At 39.6% G+C, this 14,915-nt stretch overlaps 1 protein-coding gene across 2 annotated transcripts in view; it reads left to right on the top strand.

Moving 5' to 3' along the window:
• The first annotated feature begins 432 nt into the window (after nt 1-432).
• The window catches only part of LOC143179467 (uncharacterized), a 39,441-nt gene continuing 24,958 nt past the window's right edge, over nt 433-14,915 (top strand). For both annotated transcript variants that reach the window (XM_076378721.1, XM_076378719.1), the window contains exon 1: nt 433-681. The gene's annotated coding sequence lies outside the window, so the exon portion shown is untranslated. The remainder of the gene's footprint in view (nt 682-14,915) is intronic.

The following is a 14,915-nucleotide window of genomic DNA, read 5'->3' as shown; positions in this document are numbered from 1 at the left end:
ATTCTTGATCCTAAAAGGTAAATGCTTAATGTTAATGTTATATGAAAATATAACTCAAGGTTTTAAGGTTGAAGCTGCTTTTGCCCACAGTTTCGCTTGTGTGTATGTCGTGGATTGACTGAAACTCTGTTTAATGTTTTAAAAATAGCACAGATATAGTAAAAGCGTTTTTAAAGTCTTCACCAATGTGGAATTTCATTCAAACACTTAACCACAGACTAATATGAGGGCTCATTTAGGTCAATCTATAATATTTCGGAATATATTACATATTTTATTTTGTTGCCCTGTGGTATTAAGGTACATTGATTTTCAGAGTTGCAGATAAATCATCATACAGTTGATCGCGAGAAAAGCAATGGGGGATCGGCTGTGACGGTTGTGACGTGGAATGTCTAGAATTTTAGAATCTTCAAATCCTGCAAGTTTCAACATGTTCCAGAATGGCGCCAAAATGTTTGCGAGAAGATTCGAATCGTTGCCATGTACCGTGGAGACATCTGGAAAAGGCAAGTGCTGCCACCTAGACAGTGAGTTTTTTAATACGAGCACGCGAGGACAGATAGCGTCACCGATTAGCCGTGCACGTTTAAAAAAAGCAAAGGACAACAATAACGCGTTCGAGTGCGGTGAAAAATCGGTGAAATGGTGGAGTTGTGTCGCGGGTATATTTAGAACCAGGTGAGCAATTTACTTGTTAATTAACACGACGGCCTCCCGTTCGTTGGACGCCAATCGATGTTGCGTGCAGTGCGTTCAACACAGAACACATCTTTTTTTTCCGCTCCCCCGTTCGTGCTCACCTTAATTCAGTGAGAAAGATTTTATAAAGTCCACTAGGTGTCTCTCCGCTGAATCTCACCGTCGACTTGTTTTGCGCTCGACGATGAAAACGCTACGATCGTTCAAGTTCGTTGACAAACTCTCGACTTCGTTTGCGAAACACATCGCACTCGTCCCTCGCCACAGTACACCTTCGTGGATCATAACCTCTTCGCGATCCACACGTAACACAGCGAACCGTTTCACGTTTGTGGTACACATGATCGTCGCGACAGGTATTCACACATTTGCACACGTGACGATTTTATCTCGTGCGTGTTCCGCGAAGACGAAGGAAAACTGCACGTCTTGAATACTAAAGAATACAGTATTCTCTCGTTATAAAGTCGTTGCTATATTTAGGAAAGCTTGAAATTTATTTCGAGTAAAATAGTTTTTCTTGCGTGTACTGTCACTCAGTTTTGATTAGACTAGGGTGAATAACTATAAGCATAAGTTGCTCTTAGAAACGTGTTCTATGCTGTAAACTCATTATTGAGCAGCGAGCCTATATCGAGAAAACACTGTAGTACCCAAAACTGTAGGGAGATATACAGATACGCAGAATACTAAAATTACTGTGCCGTCGATCACTTGTTTCCCAATCGTACTGACAGAGGGATTCCTGTGCGGTATCGTTATCAATTGTTTTCTTCTTTCAAAGATGATATTGACAATATGACTATTTAAATTCGGCCTCTTGCAATTAGTGATTGTAGGCCTCTTACAATTGGAGTCGAATAAGCAAATATTTGAGTTCTCGATTGATTTGGATGTCTGTATTAAAATTCTTACTATTCCGAATACATAAAACAGTTATAATTTCAATTTATTGTTAGATTCGAAATTCGTGTCTGAGTACTCTTTGTGGGAGTAATAGAATTTTCAATGTGAACAAGGAATTTTAAACCCCAGCTCGAATTACAATAAATATTTGGAGTGCTCGCATATTCAGATAGAGTTCTAATTTAAATTTGGGGTATGTACATTGGGTTCACTGACTTGTTAGCGTTTAATTTTTAATGGAAGAATATCGGTGACGTTATAGATGGTATTTAAAGCAATTTTGAGACAATTTTATTCGTCTCGAGAGTCGATAAATAAGATAACTCATGTTCAGATTAACACGAGGCTCTACAGTTTCCATTAATGTTAATTAACTTCCGCGGGAACTTAACACGTGGTGTCAGAATGCAAGGTACTGTGATTTGTTCGAGAAAGGATATGGCTTATTAGCATATTTCTCTCATTAAATGAAACAGTAAGAATTTTCATACATAACGCTTAAAGTCAAATCATTCAGCGATAAGTGACACTCCACGTGTCGTAATTTCCTCGATATAGGATCGCTGATCAATGAATTTATAGTGCAGAAAACGTTTTCTAGATCAACACTTGTTATCTCTACTGTTTGTCTCTAAACAATTTCCAGATACATTAAATATAGCAACGACTTTATAATGTCTACTTTATAATACACTGAATAATGTATTTATATCATAACACAACCGAAGTAGTTGTCAAATAAGTTTTCAGATGAATGTGCAATATTTTATACCTCATTTTCACTCAGTAGCAATATATTTCAATGGAAATCTCTGTATCATAAAACTGGGTGCCTATAGTTGAGAGTTAAGACGCTAAAAATGATTTTTCTTGCTCAGATGGTAAGTCCTTGTCCACCGGGGAGGCCAAAATTCCACGGTGGCTTAATGCTTCCACCTCCCTCTCCACCTCTCTCCACCATGATCTGGCCTCTATTGATTGCTCTACCGCACTACTGCCCTACTTTTATGACTTTGCTCCACCCTCTTCCTCCTACCCCTCTGTCCCCATCCCTCCCTACCTCTCAACCCCTTCTCATGCGTCGCGTATCGCGGAGTCATAGACACACACGGGAATCGTGGAACTTGTTCCTCTGTTTATCGAAAGCGGCTTTTCGGCTGCACCACTATGCGGAAGCGTGCTGATTTTAGCTGTTCGCGGAATTTCCGACCGCTCTCCGGAATTAAAGCCCATCCCTCGGGGTGGCAGTGGCTAATTCGAAATGTTTGAGAGCTGGAGTCAATGGCGTTGTGATTGTTCGATGGCTGTCGAGGATCAAATGTAGGATGTTGGGTCTTCTGTTTTGTTTTCATTGAAAGGTCATTAAGATGTTTACGCTTTTGGAAATCGTTGGGATTTAGGAAGCTCAGAGTTGTGACTTCATGTTGGTTGGGGAAGAATGTGGTAGAGGGTGGTCTAGGTGGCGCTCTCGTAGCGTAGTTAGAGATTAAATAGAATGATGGAAAATTTGGGGATGCGTTCGGAACAGATGATTTATCTTACGATGAATAAGAATGTGAATGGTTTTTTTGAAGACTCATTGGTAACCGTGAAAATACGTAAGGTGAAGAGAGTTGGTAAACGCTTAATTTTTTCGTTTAAATATATAGTAATAGTAGTAGTGTAGTATATTGTATAATAATTTTCATTTTAGAGTTACTTAATTTTTTTTGCAAAAATTTGCGTTTTTTTTAGAGAAAATCAAATCACTCGTCAAAATTGCCATCTGACAGTGGTGTTGAATGTAGATATTATCGTTTTTTGCATATTTCGAAAAAATAAGGTACCATTAGAAAAGGCAAAAAATAAGTACATAATAGTAGTGATTGGCTGAGATATGCATGTACACGCTATTGCCAAAGGTCTTGTTGCAATTGCTTTTTAACCTCCTGGGTTTTTATGACGTGTCTGACTCGTCCTATTTGTATGATATTGCGAACTGAGCGAAAACCCAGGAGATTAAAGCAAAATAGCGATATCGAGAAAATCTCAATTTTCTCAGCGTACTTATTACAAAATAAGGAAACGCAACTAGTAGGATCACATGTTCCATATTGGTTTTGTGCTCACGCATGTAGAAGGGTACTTTTTCTTTAACTTTTGAGAAGGTGCATATAAATTAACATAATATAAAAGACAAATTGTTAATATATCTACTAAGTAGCTTAAATAGAAATGTAAGATTAAAGATCTTTTTATAAACGCCTAACGCCTAACTGTATGTTGCATAATATTTGCAGAATAAAACAAGTGCCTACTTAAAAATAAAAATTACATTCTAAAATATGCCCAAATTTGTTTCATAAATTCATTAACTTATTTTGCACTTATACTTTTCTTGAATACATCCGTTCAAGCAGGTTCCATTTCTCATAAATATCCGCGGTCTGCTGGTGATCGACCATCAAGTAGTTGACGTTCCACTGTAGTGGTCAGTGTTTTGGTTTGTTAGAAATTCTTTATAAAAACGTTTCCAATCGACGATTCTTGGGTAAGATAAATTTTTCAATAGTTAATCATGTTCCAGTATCTGAATACTAACGCTAATTTCATTTAATTTACTGGGATACGATTCAAGTATCAAAGTATGCATTTTTAGGTTATCCACTTACTGAGACATTTGAAATCATAAGCGTTCAGGTATTGAGACATTTACTTTAAGTCTTATGGAGTTCATCACAGCTCTCTTACCAGAATATGTCGAGAGCAATGTATTTCTAGAAAAAATGGTAAATACAAAAGTTCTTCCGTTTCGCTGCATCCACAATAAAAGATAGAAAATGACGCTCTTTAGGTCAGAGCTTAGAGACTTACCTAGAGACCTTAGAGACTTAAGATAATCCTTTATCAACGACTAAACATCGTTCGATCATCCCTTCTTAAACTCTAAAAATGCGTTGTCGCTGACCCGATGCCGCGCTGGTTAGTTCGCGATAAGCGTGTCGCGCGGAACCGTGCATTCGAAAGTCAGAAATCGCATGGCCTGCCGTAAATTCGTACACGCTCGCCACACGTCCATAAATCGGCCCGTAATATTATGCACCGCTGTGTACGGGTGTGCACGTGCGTGTGCCACGCTCACGCTTACCCATGGTCACATGTGTGTACGGCACTGTTGCGTGCACAGGATCAAGGCTGCACGTGGTGCAGGTTTATTTCTGAAGAGCCTGTAACAGGCCGCCCCATTCCCGAGGAGCAAGGCTTTTTTTCCATCGTCTTGCGTGCAGCCTCGAGATATTTATACGGTTCCCCGTGCTCCACCTTGCTAAGAGTTCCAGCGAGGACCAGGGTTTACACACGGACGTGATTCTAAGCAATTTTTGGGCAACTGCTCGTCCTCGTCTATACACATCAGTCATGGTAAATTCTTCAGTAGTTTACGAGGAGGGAAGATTCTCTCTTCGTTTCGAGAGATGCGGAGTTTCTTTCTCCTGTTCGATAGGAATTGTCGGGACTTTGCACATGAGCGACTTGGAGACAGTTTCACACGTGAGTAAATTCTCGATATTATCTGTCTGTCTACGGCAACAGACTTATTGTGGGAACAGAGCAACGCAAAATTCGAAGAAACGCCTGAACAGAGTAGACTTACGCCCCCATCTCGCACTTCATCATCGGAAGTTCTTTTGGAAGGAGAAATCTAATGTTACTTTTGAACGAAAGATCGAAAACTAAAATTGCTCGACATGTCGAATTAATTAAAAGCCAGATTATTATTATAATATTCAGTATTAATAGAATTTCTGAACTCTGAATCCTGCATTCAACGAATCTGTTAAATTCAGTCGTACCTGTGAATTTTCGGATACAGGCGACAAAATTCTCGCAAACACTCAAACACGCCTTGACAAACTGTAATGTCTCGTGTTACCATTACGATTTGTATCTTTCTTTTCCCCCTTCCACCCCTTTCTAGGTCGAGTGACTGTTAATTAGTCGATTTATCCGGGCTTGTGGCCGGACACTCGACTGTAGGAGGTAAAGCGATTTTTCCCGCTATCAAGGATCCGCGGTTCGACGGAACGATGCAACGACGAGTAATTATTGCCAAGTGGCGTGTCGACGCGAACGGAATTTCTTTTTTTAGCTTATCGATTCGCTGATAGCACTCGACTTGCCAGACGATTCGCACTATTATACGTCGAACCTTTTGCCCTCCTCGCCTGCTTATCCCATGTCGACTTCTCTCGCGTTGCTCGATGAGCTCGAAACGCATACTGTGCAGAGCTGGTAAAGCTGCACCTGAGACACGGGTTGACGTAGTAGTATTTTTTTGTATATAGGAGATATGTCGATTGAGTTAGTAGTTGTGACCACTTTGGGTAGTAATATGCTAGGATCGAAATGCATGTGATATCTGGTGATCCTGTCTAAGTAACCATGTAGATCCGTATTTTTTCTGGTGCCACCTTACCAGCTCTGTATATTAGGTACATATTATAGGTATGTTTGACATTGATTTGGATACTAGTTTCAAGTCTTTCGAATTCAGCGACGTATTCCAAAGTAGTTCCAAAGTAGTTGTCTAGCCGCGAAAAAAACAATATTTTGTCCATTTCTGATTGTTTCTGGTGCTATTATATGCTTCTATTATTTTCGATTGCGTAAGGGAGTGGACAATGTTTGTTCTTTATTGGTTATGTAAGCGGCTCGCGGAGGTTCTTGACTTGTAAAGAGTCATAGGACTGGGTATAATTTGTAATATATATATAGTGTATTAAGAGTCCCATACCGTTCGTCAAAATGCTTTTGTTCTTGAGAAATTTCAATTTAAAGTTTTATTGTGAGACTTATTGAGTTTTATTGTAAGTTTTATTGAGACTGGACTCTCCTTGTTAAATTTTCGAATTCGGAATGAGAATTGATGGTGGGATAGTTGGGTTATTTGTAACTAACAGAAAGCTCTAATTTATGCGTGAAAGTTAGCCTTCGTGAAGGGTAGTTGCAAGTAGTGTGTAAGTGGTTGGTCAGTAGGGAGTGCAAAGTCAGAGTCATAAAGACATTCTTCAGGACAAAGAACTTCCTGCTCGAACTAAGGACGGTATGATATTTTTTAAAACTTTTATATATATTTATAACTAAAAGCCTTCGAGACGTTTTGTGGCCACATGGCCCTCGATTCAGTTCACAAGAACTGAACAATTGCCATTTTAGAACACGGTGACACGTTGATTTGATTCTTCTGCGATAAATCGCGAGATTTGTCTCATGTTTCATCGAAAGTTAACAGTTTTTTCATTGTAGGGTGATAATGATTCTGCAGTGACTGAGGTCAGTGCAACGTCGGCCGCGTGCTCGCAGTGATTAAGGCTGCGTAAGAGGCAGTCACGCGTTGACCCTGTTCAAGTAGTGACGACGGGAATTAGTCAGACAGTATCTGTGCAGTGATAGCAGCGCGAAAGTGTAGGATCCTTGACTTCAAATGTTGATGGTCTTGCATTTGCGAGGTTTCGTCGTTGTTGGCTATCGCTTCTTGAGAGCTCAAAGCAAGGTTTTGCTAAATTTCTTTGTCACTTGCTCGTGTTTCTAAGGTTTCATCTGAGAGCGGTCGCGAGATCGATGTATTGCAGACCTGGGAATTCTTTAGACACATTTGAAAGATCGTTATTTGAATTATATATCATCTTATTTGGTTAGATTCTATTTCAAATAAAATTTATCCAATCCTGATGTAGGTACTGTCATATAGAAATTTACAAATTGATTTATTTTATTTATATTTGGTAGAACAAAAGCCTGCTCAAAATGCTGATTTCTATATCATATTTAAGATTCATCAAACTCTGCGAGAAAGCCACTAATTTGCAGGTTCACCCCTCTGCCAACAAACCTCCCCCCCGAGCACATTATATCGATGTCCTAATCCCCTTTTCGACCCTTTAAAGATTCATAATGCTCTCTTACGAATAATAACACTAACCACATTGTCCACAAATGACCATCCACATCGACCTCACCGCGAACCCAGCCACGTGTCGCTGCTCGTGCATTCCCATTCGCTCAGTACATTCCTCCCCCATTCCACGTCACCTGTACCATTGACCAAGCTCGCAGGCCTCGCGTTTCCTCGAAAGGGCCACGGATTCCCGCGATCGGGAGCCGATCGCGTGTAACGATCGCGATCGAGGCCACGGGCGTCGATGAGAATCGCCGCGGCTGCACGAGAGCGTGTAGTCCTCGCGTCGCATTGCACTTTATCCGGCAAGGTCATCGCCAGCGTGAACGAAACGAGATGACTCACGCGGGATTCGCCGAATGCTTTCGCCAGTGGCCGAATCGCGGCAGGATCGATCGGCGCCTCGCCTCCTCTCGCCAGGAGGAATTGCCGCGAGGGACGGGGGTGGGCCGATTTTCGACTGGTCCCGCACGCGAATCGCTCCTTCCGCGCGAGCAGTCACGCTAGGCGCGCGCGGCCCTTCCCCTAATGCGGCGTCGCACGTGTGCCCTCCGAGAAGGTTCTGTTAACCTTCTTTCGGGGAATCCCACGAGCGTCGCGAGTCGATCGAACCGCTGGCCTGTGCCTCGAGGTGAAGGTCAAGTTCGCCAGTCGGACTCGGCCTATCTTCGTGATTCGCTCATCGGTGCAGCCTTCTGGCTGCCGCTCGAACGACTCCCCTCCGCCTGCCACATTTCCTCGATTAATCCTACGTCCTGGTCTTTTCACTTTTTTTTTGTGATTACCTCGACACCGTGCTTCCTGCCTGCTGATCATTACTGTGGGAATAAAGGGAACGACGGTCACGGGCTTTGTGGAGTCTGCGTCTGGGTGGTGATTTGTTGGAGAGTCTTGTTGACCTTATGTTGAGGATATGAGGTCAGTTGTTTTTCCGTATGAAAAATTCTGTGCTAAGAGCGTTGTGGTTCTGTGGTTGTAAGGATAGACAACGTAAGTCATGTGTTATTGTTTTCGAAATATAGTTGTTAATTTTTGTTTTTGAAATATTGATGACTAGCTAGGTTTAAGTAGGTTATTTTGTGTATCGTTATTTGCTCACTTGATATACATACAATAACAGTATATTATATGAATTCATTTTGTGGTAAATGAGAGAGGTCAAAACTACACCAGTTAAAGGTTACGTAAAACTATTTTAAGATAGATACGATCAAATTGAAGAAAAGGTAGGAAAGTCAGGAAAGGTTAAACTTTTTTACACACAGGGTCATATTTCAGAACCAAATGCGTACAATTTTTTTATATCACACTTCATTTTCAAAAAATTGACTTCACATTTTAGAAAAGTTGGGCATACGTGCAGAAAAGCATAGTTTCAGATCTCATTTGTATTGGTCATCTTACTTAACTCAAAACTGTTTGAATTTAAGTAACTTAATAAGCTATCTACTACAAATTAGAAGTGTTTCCGTCACTTCGTGTGTACATATACCTTTCAGCCTTCTAAAACTATGTTTCATTAAATGTGTACTCGGTCAAAATTCAGATTTACATTTTTTCAAAATTAAACCGTGATCGACACATCTTAGTTTACATATTTGACTTATTTTTCATTTAGAATCACTCCTTTGCTTGCACCAACGATTTTCAAACATTCCAGAGAACACTAACATAAGATACTTAAATTGAATGGGACAGTTGAAGTACAGTACAAATCCAAAAACCACATTCTAAGATACTTGATCCTAATACGGAACTTTGTGCATTTTACGTAATCTAGATTCAAGAGCCAGATTGTACAAGTCCACTTGTTTTCTGTATAACTCTAGGTTACAGATATAGTTTTAGGATTACTCGAAAATGGTTAATTTTGGATTTATACTATCCTCCGATTCACCAATTCAATTGTGATCGTGAATCGGTATAGTTGCGCAGCGTAATCCTGTTTCATTAGCGAAATGGTGGCGCAGATGTAGAGATTGGGAGTAGCAGAAGCTCGAGGATCATTTCAGGCTGATAAATCCCCGTTAAAGGCGATTAAGGGTGGGCGGCACTGGAACGATAAATAAAAACAGTCGTTGTCTGACGATAAAAGCCCGATAGCGGACGTGTAGGAGGCTCCTCGGGGTTCGCGAAGGATAAGAAGTGGCTGCGATGGCCCTCGATTCGACGAGGGTAGCGTGTTCGGGTTCTATAAGAACGAAAATTGCTCCTCCGAGGACTTGGCCCTCATCCCTCTAATGAGCTGTTGGCTTCTTCTACACCTACAATGTCCTAAAATCGAGCATCGACGTTATTGAGCGAAATGGCGACCTAGGTAATAGGTCTTGAGGTGAATCACGATTAGGATCACTGCATGACGGGTTCTTGGTCTTCTGTTCTCGATTCGCATCAAATTGGCAGTATTGGATCGTCATGCAATACTGCAAATCATGATCATAGCTAAATTCTTTCTGACAAGGTCAGTTTTCAAGGAATTCAGGAGTAAAAAATCTTTAAAAAAAAAAACGATTTTTTACTATGAAAAAGTATGAAAAAACTATAAAAAGATCGGTTTTTTTTTAAAAAGATTTTTTACTATGAGAAAAAGAAATTCCCGCTTAAGCTAGTTAATCGAGGTCCTATTCTAGTTCCATTTCTTTTTAGCTCTTCCTTTTTCTAAAGTGACTCCGACTTCCTGAAAATTACTGGCGTGCAGGTTTCATTACGGACTTGAATCACGCGAGGGGAACACGTGCGTTTATAGTCAGACAACGTTAAATCGCGCATCGCCACGCGTTGGCTTCAAGGAATCTCTTTCCCCATCCACGAATTCTGAGTCACTATTGCGAATAAGATCGCTTTACATCATCAGCTTCTGTCACCTGAAAAGATTGACGTTCCATTACAGTCGTACGGTGACGATTCTAATAAAGGTAAAGAAACGAATTCATTCCTCGTTCGAGAAAGCGATTTTCTGTTCGAATTCTGTATTCCGTTAGGGAGTATTTGGCAATTAATTTGCTTAGTCGACAAAGGCGACCTAATTTTCACCTGGTTAATTCGTATGACCTGTCAAGCAGAAGAGTCTGTCTCATCCTGATGGTCCATTTCACACATAAACTAACATGCGACAGTTCAGAGGATTGAATTATACTATTTTCTGTTTATGTGGGTTGCCTGGGGAACCTCAGATCGATTGTTTCTGATTGGTTCCGGGTTTAGTATTGGGATGAGGAACAACGAATAAACTATTATTCGCCAGACAGAAATGAGTTTTTGATCGAATGTGACTTTGGTTGAACAATTTAGAGAAGGGAGTCGCTTGGATTTTAATGAAGTATACGATTGAAGGAAGTATATTTCGGATAATTGTCTTCTATAAACGTTTATTTGCAATAAGTTGAGAAGTGTTCGAATCTAGATTGTGACAAGAATTAAATTAAATATAGGTAATTACTTTTTAACACAGAAACGGTTTACTGGAAATTTATATAAGTTATTTTGTGACGCAAGTCCATAAGACAGTATTGAAATCGAAAACTTTAAGCAACAATATCTCGAAAACAAAACCATGTGACTTAGGTAATTTCGCTTTACAACTACAGACAACCAGTAGCTACTCAAACCTTATTCCCATTATTTCGAAACTACGTCTTCATCTGCGGTTGAAATAACACTCGGCAGCTTCCACAGAGAGAGACCTGCCACCCTTTTAAAATTTGATTGGAATCTGCGCACAACAGTTCCGAATCTCCCCTCGAATAAACATTTATTCGAAACAGTTCCAATAATACCCAACTTCGACCCCAATACGGTAGCAGCTTCGAGATAAATTTGATAGAAAGTGCTGGTCCGTTTCAAACAATCCATTTTTTATCCCCATGCCCCAGAAAAAAAACCTGACGTCAGGTGTAATTCATGTATTCCTTTGCATTTCATTCACTCCGCTACATGACCAGGCATTTTAATACCTTCGTCCCTTTGTCGCCCAACAGGCGCGACTAAAATTGATATCAGGCCGGATAAGAGCGCCGCCTGACATTTAATAAGGCTTTTTATCGCGAAACGCCGCTGGTTCGAGAAGCCAGGAAGGGCGATGGCTGAGGGGTAGAAGCGGCTGGTTCTCGAAAACGAGGTATGAAGGGCGCTCGGTCACGTTCTCGCATCGTAATAAACGTAAACATGCGCGTGCAGCTTTGATCCCTTCGTGGTTCGGCGAAATCGCGGAATCAACGGAACTTCGTGGAACCGATAATTGCATGTCGCGAGGCTCGCTTGTTCACTGGTGAAAACGCGAATAGAATCGCGATGAAATTGTTGCGTCGTTGTATTAGCTCGCCATGCACGTTCATGCTCCTCTGCAGTCCTCATCTGTATTGGGTTCGTGCGCGATGAAAGCCTGTGGAAGATAAAAATTGCGAGCAGAATCCATCCTGTGCGAATGAGAAAGTCAGATGTGTGGGTGTCGGTTCGGGGAGGTTTTAAATATATGTTGGGGAGATAATGATTTAGAGGGTGATTCGATGAGGATTAGTACTTTGAATGTCTCTGGTATCGTGAAAGTAAAGGGTATCGCACATGACCAGTAATATTGATGATTATAGTATCAATACAATTTGTCAGGAATTATTATTATTATTAACGGGGTAAAGCCTTTAGAGTAGAAAGAAAAATACAGATTAATTGTAATCATATGCGTCATAAATAAAAAAATATATAAAGCTATATATACAAGTTAAAATATACAATATTAATGTTAAAAAAATGAATAACAATAGACTGTTCGAATATTGTCGAGTTTTCATTTAATTTTCACATAAATGACAAATCGAATTTTCATGAATTCCTGATGAATATGATACTGAACGTAACATTATTCAGTCTACATAGTAAATTACACAGAAAATTAATTTTCGACATTTAAAACGAACTTCGCTTGAATTATTATAGTTTAGTTTACATAGCAATCGAGGGACTATCAGGAATCCATTAATGTTACTTTAATATTGATACGATAAAAGATGAGGAACATTTTTCTCCCTCTTAATGATTACTTCTATCCTTCTCTTCTATGACTCATTGTGCCCCGTCATCGAGTGTACAGTCACGAAGGTTCCCACCCCTTAAGTAAACGAGACATAGTCGTAGAAGCGCTTTCGTATCAGTTTAACCGGGCAAAAAGTATCATCTTATCCGGGGAACGCTATATGTCATTTTAAGTAGCGTAAAAACTATCAATACAACGAAAAAATGGTAGTAAAGTGTTTATACAATCTTAACACAGTTCTTGATAGAAAATTTTCAGATTTTTATATTAAAAAAAATGGAGAAATAGAAATTCGTAAGCCAAATTTAGAATGTCATAGCTGCATAATATCGCATATGCATATCAAACGTAGCACAACTCAAAAAAATCGAGTTCTGAATTACGACCATAAAGAAGTTTAGTACCTAAATGTGCCATTATTTATTATAAAGATTCTACTAACTGAACTCCGAAGTCCCAGATTCTATTTGAAGAAATCTCAAATTATTTCAAATAATGCAGACTATTCTATTTTCTTGCCAATTTCACAGAATTCTAGTTTCTTGTCACTTTCTCAAAATTCCATTTTCCAAACAATTTTATTAGTTCACTACAGGTATAATTCTTTTTCTAAGCTCACAAATAACCTTTTCCTTGTACTAAAAAATATATCACTTTGAGCTCTGTCACTTTTGAAATACATGTGTGATACGTAAAGTTTCAAACCTATTTTCTATTGGAAACATTGAGAATTAAGTAATTACATACCTGTGTTAGTAAGATGTTATAACTCCACAGATTTAAAGCGTTATCGTCGAAAACTTTGTACGTATGATTGGCTCTTCTTGCGACTGAACCCTTAGAATCTCTTTTCTTTTCACTTCGCCAAGAGCCTTCATGTCGTAGGGGAAAAGGATCCGTTGAACGGCGGGAAAGTACAGAGGCAACGACCTGAAATTTGCATAAACCTCCCATGGTAGACGCGGCGGCGGTTCGTTCTTGAAACACAAGATGCAATGGCCGCGTGGGACGCACGTGTTCCCTGAATTTTTCATGCGACAATTGCTGTCTTTACGAATCACGAAGCAGGAAGCGAAGAAACGGCACGCGTCGCTTCCGTCATATAGTTTCTTGGATTATTAGATATTATAGTTAAAGGTTCGTTCATAGTAAAATATCAGATATTGAGGATAAAATCCTTTGAAGTCTTTTCTTTACATTTAAGGAAAAATTGCTAATAAATGTGTTACTAAAAATACTTTATATACTTTTATATGTATGTTCAAAATTGTTAAAGAATATTGTGAATTTTGCAGTATTTTTTGCTAAAAATTAATCTGTTATGAGCAAGCTACGATTAAGGGGGCCTAGGGGTTGAGAGGGGGAGGGGCATAGCTTTGGGCCTCAACCTTTAAGGGGTCTCAGTTATTCATATACTAAAATGAATTTCAAAAGTCACGTTTAGTTAAAAGAATTTTTTACAGAATTTAGTTTACTTTGGACCGAGGACTACTTTTTTATATAGTCTCCATTGTCTTGTTTTTCAGTCAAGGATTTTTCTTATTCGAAGAAGCCAAGTTCTCTGATTCTCTGTCTGAAGCTCGAAAAGCAAAAGCTAGGTTCGCAAGTGTGAGGGTAGCTTAATGCTTCGACAGAAGCAGAACGTTGGTGCGATATGTGTTTTCTTTCATGTGTGCATGAGAGTTTGCAGCCACTGCGAAATGCAGCAGAACGGCTGAATAATGCAGCAACGACCAGTAAGATGCAGGGGCTCTATGCGATCTTCTATATAAACGTATCGAGGGGACGATTTACGCCGTTAGTGGGGTAGTTCAGTTGAGCGAGTGAATGCAGTTTCCTGTCCTGAAGAACACGTATCTCTAGGAAAGGAAAACGAATTACTGCAACCTGAAACGGCGATTCAGGGTGAGAGCAACTATCGTGTACCTTTGTTGAGTCAAGTAGCGTCTTGGGCAATAAGCTTCAAAGGAAAATACATTCACAATTGTCCTACTGTTTCAATTAGTGGACTTAGTATCAAAGAGACATACTTTATCATTTTTTTCCATTTTTTAGAGACTACTATTAAATTTTTCGAATTTTAATCGCGTAGTAGTGTCGTGGTGTTAGAAAGACTATATCAATTCTAATGTTCAAGATTCCATATTTTTGACATTTTGACTTCGACGAAGCTCACTGTGTACTTGTTCATAACTGCATTTTGATTGTTGTCATGGGAACCAAAATCAGAGTGCAGTTTAATAAACTGTTTTAGAGTAGAGCTTCCTTTATCCGAGTTAATAGCAAGACAAGAGTGTTCGTATAAGAAAATTTTCAGATAATACTGAAACTTCGTTTATTCAA

Source organism: Calliopsis andreniformis, chromosome 5 (assembly GCF_051401765.1).
Source record: "Calliopsis andreniformis isolate RMS-2024a chromosome 5, iyCalAndr_principal, whole genome shotgun sequence".
NCBI lineage: Eukaryota > Metazoa > Arthropoda > Insecta > Hymenoptera > Andrenidae > Calliopsis > Calliopsis andreniformis.
The sequence above is the reverse complement of the archived record's forward strand: the minus strand, read 5'-3'. Positions and strand labels throughout refer to the sequence as shown.